The sequence below is a fragment of the Macaca fascicularis genome, chromosome 19 (assembly GCF_037993035.2).
Source record: "Macaca fascicularis isolate 582-1 chromosome 19, T2T-MFA8v1.1".
Taxonomy (NCBI): Eukaryota; Metazoa; Chordata; class Mammalia; order Primates; family Cercopithecidae; genus Macaca; species Macaca fascicularis.
This window is the reverse complement of record NC_088393.1, coordinates 34,360,267-34,366,990: the sequence shown is the minus strand read 5'-3', so window position 1 is coordinate 34,366,990 and position 6,724 is coordinate 34,360,267. Positions and strand designations below refer to the sequence as shown.

Genomic DNA, 6,724 nt, shown 5'->3' with positions numbered 1-6,724 from the left:
AGCTTTCTGAGAAACAGCTTTGTGGTGTGTGAATTCATGTCACAGGCTTACACCATTCTTTTCATGGAGCGGTTAAGTGGCACTGTTTTTGGGGAATCTGAGAAGGGAAGATTTTTATCACATTGAAACCTCTGGTGAAAAAGGAAATATCCTCAGATAAAATTTAGAGAGAAACTTTCTGAGAAACAGCTTTGGGATGTGCGTTTTCTTCTCACAGAGTTACAGGATTCTTTTCTTGGAGCATTTTGCTAACACTGTTTTCATGGAATCAGCAATAGGATATTTGAGATTGCATTGAAGCCTGTTGTGACAAAGGAAATATCCTCAGACAAAAACTAGAAAAAAGCTTTCTGAGAAACTTCTCTGTGATTTGTGAATTCATCTCACAGTGTTATGATTCTTTTATTAGAACAGTTCGGTAGCACTGTTTTTGAGGAATCTCAGAAGTGTTAATTTACATTGAATTGAAGCCTATGGTGACAAAGGTAATATCCTCAGATAAAAACAAGAAAGAAGATGTCTGAGAAAGTTCTTTTTGATGTGTGAGTTCATCTCAGAGAGTTACACCTTTTTTTCTTGGAGCGCTTTGGTAAGACTGTTTTCATGGAATCTGTAAAGGAATATTTTTGAGCACTTTAAGGCCTATGGTGAAAAAGGAAATATCTTCAGATGAAAACTAGAAATATCCTTTCTGAGAAACTGCTTTGTGATTTGTGAATTCATGATCCTTTTCATGGAGCATTTGGTAGCACTGTATTTGGGGAATCCAAGAAATAATATTTTGGATTGCGTTGAAGCCTATGGTGACAAATGAATTATCCTCAGATAAAATCTACAAAGAAATTTTGAGAAATTTCTTAGTGATGTGTGAATTCATTTTACAGCGTTACACCATTCTTTCAATGAGAAGTTTGCTAACACTATCTTCGTGGAATCTGAGATGGGATATTCTGGAGCACATTGAGGCCTATGGTGTAAAAGGAAATATCCTTAGACAAAAACCAGAAAGAAGCTTTCTGATAAACTTCTTTGTGATGTGTGAATTCATCTCACAGATTTATACCTTTATTTTCATGGAGCAGTTTGCTAACACTGTTTTCGTGGAATCTGCAAAGGGATATTCACAAGTGCATTGAGGACTACAGTGAAAAAGGAAATATTCTCATACAAAAACTAGAAAGAAGCTTTCTGAGAAACTGTTTTGTGATGGGTGAATTCATCTCACAGAGTTGCACCTTTCTTTTCATTGAGCAGTTTGATAGCACTGTTTTTGGGGATCTGCAAAGGGACTTCTGGGAGCTCATATAGGCCTATGGTGAAAAAGGAAATATCTTCAGATAAAAACTGGAGAGAAGGTTTTTGAGAAGCGGTTTTGTGATGTGTGTATTCACTCATAGAGATAAACCATTTTGTTGATTCAGCCATTTGGCATCACTCTTTTTGAGGTGTCTGAGAAGAGATATATGGGAGTGTACTGAGGCTGATGGTGGAAAAGTAAATATGCATAGATAAAAAATTGAAAAGAGCTTTCTGAGATATTTATTTGTGATGGGTGAATTCATCTTCCAGAGGTACCCTGTTCTTTTCATGGAGCAGTTTGTTAACCCTGATTTTGTAGAATCAACAAAGGGAAATTCAGAGTGCAGAGAAGCCTATGGTGGAAAAGGAAATATCCTCAGATAAAAACTAGAAAGAAGCTTTCTGAGAGACTGTTTTGTGATGGGTGAATTCATCTCACGGAGTTACACAATTCTTTTCATGGAGCAGTGTGGTAACACAGTTTCTTGGGAATCTGAGAAGGGATACTTTGGATCACTTTGAAGCCCATGGTGACAAAGGAAATATCCTCAGACAAAAAACCAAAAAGAAGCTTTATGAGAAACTGCTTTGTGATTTGTGAATACATCTCACTGGGTTACATGATTCTTTTCATGGAACATTTTGGGATATCTGGAAGGGATATTTTGGATCACAGTGAAGCCTAGGGAGACAAAGAAATATCCTCAGATAAAAACTAGAAGGAAGCTTTCTCAGAAACTGCTTTGTGATGTGATAATTTGACTCACAGTGTTACATGATTCTTTTCATGGATCAGTTTTGTAGCACCGGTTTTTTTTGGGGGGAATATGAGAAGGGATATTTTGAATCTCATTGAAGCCTATGGTGACAAAGAAAATATCCTCAGATAAAAACTAGGAAGAAACATTTTGAGAAACTGCTTTGTGATGTGTGAATTCATCTCACAGTGTTACACAGTTCTTTTCATTGAACTATTTGATAACACTGTTTTTTTTTTTTTTTTTGTATCTGCAAAGGCATATTTGGGAGCACATTGAGGCCTGAGGTGAAAAACTATATATCGTCAGATAAAAGCTAGAAACAAGCTTTCTGAGAATATGTTTTGTGATCTTTGAATTTATTTCAACGAGTTGCACCGTTCTTTTAATTGAACAGTTTCCTAACACTGTTTTCTTGGAATACACAATGGGATATTTCAGAGCGCATTTTAAGCTTATGATGATAAAGGAAATAACCTCATATAAAAACTACTAAGTAGCTTTGTAAGAGAAACTTATTTGTGATGTGTATATTCATCTCACAGTGTAAAACCTTTCTTTTCATGGAGAAGTTAGTTAACTCTGTTTTCGTCGAATCTATAAAGTGATGATCGGGAGCAAGTAGAGACCTATGGTGAAAAAGAAAATATCCTCAGATAAAAATGGAAAGTAGCTTTATGAGAAACTGCTTTGTGATGTGTGAATTCAACTCACAGAGTCACACCACTCTTTTTGTTGAGCAGTTTGCTAACACTGTTTTCATGGGATCTACAATATGCTATTTCAGAGAGCATTGAAGTCTCAGGTGAGAAATGAAATATCCTCAGACAAAAAACAAAAAGAAGCTTTCTGTGAAACTCCTTTGTGATGTAAGAATTCATCTCACAGGGTTAGACTTTTGTTTTCATGGCACAGTTTGATAGCACTCTGTTTGGGGAATGTGAGAAGGAATATTTTGTACTGAAATGAAGCTCATGGTGACAAAGGAAATATCCTCAGATAAAAATTAGAAAGAAGCTTTATGAGAAACTTCTTTGTGATGTGTGTATTCATCTCACAGAGTAACAACTTTCTTTTCATGGAGCAGTTTGCTAGCAATGTTTTTGTGAAATCTGCAAAATGAACTTTCCTCAGATAAAACCTAGAAAGAAGCCTCCTGAAAAACAGCTTTGTGATGTGTGAATTCATGTTACAGAGTTTTACCATTCTTTTCATTGGGCAGTTTGATAACACAGTTTTTGTGCAATCTGCAATAGGATATTGGGAGTGCATTGAAGCCTATGGTGACAAAGGAAATATCCACAGACAAAAGTCCAAAAAGAAGCTTTCTATGAAACTCCTCTGTGATGTGTGAACTCATCTCACAGAGTTACACTGTTCTTTTCATTGAGAAGTTTGCTAACACTTTTTTCGATTAATCTGCTATGGGATATTGGGAAGCACATTGATTAATACAGTGAAAAAGGAAATATACTCAGATAAAAACTAGAAAGGTTTCTGAGAAACATCTTTGTGGTATGTGAATTTATCTCACACAGTTACACCACTTTTTTCATGTAACAGCTTGGTAACACTGTTTTGGGTGAATCTGAGAAGGGATATTTTGGGTCACATTGAATCTATGGTGACAAAGGAAATATCCTCAATTAAAAGCTAGAAATACGATGTCTGAGAAACTACTTCATCATGTGTGAATTCATCTCGCAGAGTTACACTGTTGTTTTCACTGAGTCATTTGATAACACTGTTTTCGTGGAATCTGCAATAGGATATTTGGGAGAGCATTGAAGCCTGTGGTGACACAGGAAATATCCTCCGAGAAAAACCAAAAAGAAGCTTTCTGAGAAACTGCTTTGTGATGTGTGAATTCATCTCACAGATTTACACCTTTCTTTTTATGGAACAGTGTGCTAACACTATATTCGTGGAATCTGCAAGGGGATATTCACGAGCAATATATATTGAGGCAAATTGTGAAAAAGGAAATATCCTCAGATGAAAACTAGAAGGAAGCTTTCTGAGAAAGTTCTTTGCAATGTGTGAATTCATTTCACAGTGTTACACCTTTCCCTTCATGTAGCAGTTTTCTAACACTGTTTTTTTTGAATCTGCAAAGGGATATTTGTGAGTGCTTTGAGATCTATGGTGAAAAAGGAAATATCTTCACATAAAAACTAGAAAGAAGCTTTTTCAGAAACTGCTTTCTGATGTGTAAATTCATCTCACAGAGATACACTGTTCTTTTCTTTGAGCTGTTTGCTAACACTGTTTTCTTGGAATCTGCAATGGGATATTCAGGAGCGTGTTGAAGCTTATGGTGATAAAGGAAATATCCTCATACAAAAACTAGATAGAAGCACTCTGGAAAACCACTTTGTGATGTGTTAATTCATCTCACGGAGTTACACGATCCTTTTTATGGATCAGTTTTGTAGCTCTGTTTTTGTGGAATCTGAGAAGGGATATTTTGGATCACACTGGAGTCTTTGGTGACTAAGGAAATATACTCAGATAAAAACTAGAAAGAGACTTTCTTTAATCCGGTGGGACCGTGTGTCAGAACAATCTTGAATCATGAAGCTACTAACCAAAGCTGGGTCCTTCTCGAGATTTTATTCCCTCAAAGTTTCCCCCAAAGTTAAAGCCACAGCTGCGCCTGCAGGAGCACCACCACAACCTCAGGACCTTGAGTTTACCAAGTTACCAAATGGCTTGGTGATTGCTTCTTTGGAAAACTATGCTCCTCTATCAAGAATTCTTTTGTTCATTAAAGCAGGCAGTAGATATGAGGACTCCAACAATTTAAGAACCACCCATTTGCTGCAACTTGCATCCAGTCTGACAACACAAGTAGCTTCATTTTTCAAGATTACCCATGGAATTGAAGCAACTGGTGGCAAATTAAGTGTGACTGCAACAAAGGAAACCATGGCTTACACTGTGGAATGCCTGTGAGGTGATGTTGATATTCTAATGGAGTTCCTGCTCAATGTCACCACAGCACCAGAATTTCGTCGTTGGGAAGTAGCTGACCTTCAGCCTCAGCTAAAGATTGACAAAGCTGTGGCCTTTCAGAATCCACAGACTCATGTCATTGAAAATTTGCATGCAGCAGCTTACCGGAATGCCTTGGCTAATCCCTTGTACTGTCCTGACTATAGAATTGGAAAAGTGACATCAGAGGAGTTACATTACTTTGTTCAGAACCATTTCACAAGTGCAAGAATGGCTTTGATTGGACTTGGCGTGAGTCATCCTGTTTTAAAGCAAGTTGCTGAACAGTTTCTCAACATGAGGGGTGGGTTTGGTTTATCTGGTGTGAAGGCCAAATACCGTGGAGGTGAAATCCGAGAACAGAATGGAGACAGTCTTGTCCATGCTGCTCTTGTAGCCGAAAGTGCTGTCACGGGAAGTGTAGAGGCAAATGCGTTTAGTAACCTTCAGCATGTCCTTGGTGCCAGGCCACATGTCAAGAGGGGCAGCAGCCCCACCAGCCATCTACACCAAGCTGTTGCCAAGGCAACTCAGCAGCCAATTGATGTTTCCGCATTTAATGCCAGTTACTCAGATTCTGGACTCTTCGGGATTTATACTATCTCCCAGGCCACAGCTGCTGGAGATGTAATCAAGGCTGCGTAGAATCAAGTCAAAACAATAGCTCAAGGAAACCTTTCCAACACAGATGTCCAAGCTGCCAAGAACAAGCGGAAAGCTGGATACCTAATGTCAGTGGAGTCTTCTGAGCGTTTCTTGGAAGAAGACGGGTCCCAGGCTCTAATTGCTGGTTCTTATGTGCCACCATCCACAGTCCTTCAGCAGATTGATTCAGTGGCTAATGCTGATATCATAAATGCTGCAAAGAAGTTTGTTTCTGGCCAGAAGTCAATGGCAGCAAGTGGAAATTTGGGACGTACACCTTTTGTTGATGAGCTGTAATACTGACTAGAGGAGAGAGCTGAATAGTCTCTCAGCCCAGAGCAGCAAACACATGAAAGTCAGAAATCTCTAATATAACATTTGTCTTTTTTCCAGTGAGGTAAAATAAGGCATAAATGCAGGTAATTATTCTCAGCTGACCTAAAGTCAATAGAACATTCTGCTTAGGTGTTTTATTACGTTTTTCTCAATGGGTTAATCAACAAGTATTTATTATATGCTGATATTTTTGTTTTAGATGCTTTATTAAAGGAGACAGGAATGTAATTATTGAGTATAGAAGCATTAGAAACTAGTAAAAGTAAGGCTAAGTGGCTATCAGCGTAAATAGTGCCAGGTTACTATTGGTGGCTTTTCAGGTGAAATCAAGTTCAAAAGCTAAATGGTCTGGTTTTTACCCCTGTTTTGTCTTTTTTGAAATAAAATTATTTCCCCCCCCAAAAAAAAAAAACAAAACTAGAAAGAAACCCTCTGAAAAAGTTCTTTGTGATGTTGAGTTCATCTTCGTGAGGTACACCTTTTTTTTCATGGAACAGTTTGCTAAAACTGCTTTCCTGGAATTTGCAAAGGGATATTTGGGAGCGCCTTGAGCCCTATGGTGAAAAAAGAAACATGCTCTGATAAAAACTAGAAAGAAGCTTTATGAGAAACTACTTTGTGGAGGTTGAATTCATCGCACAGAGTTACACCTTTCTTTTCATTGAGCAGTTTTGTAGCACTTTTTTGGGGGT

The 6,724-nt window shown here is 37.8% G+C and overlaps 1 pseudogene; it reads left to right on the top strand.

Moving 5' to 3' along the window:
• Positions 1-4,594: 4,594 nt before the first annotated feature.
• LOC102141587 (cytochrome b-c1 complex subunit 2, mitochondrial pseudogene) lies at positions 4,595-6,166 on the top strand (annotated as a pseudogene).
• Positions 6,167-6,724: the final 558 nt, after the last annotated feature.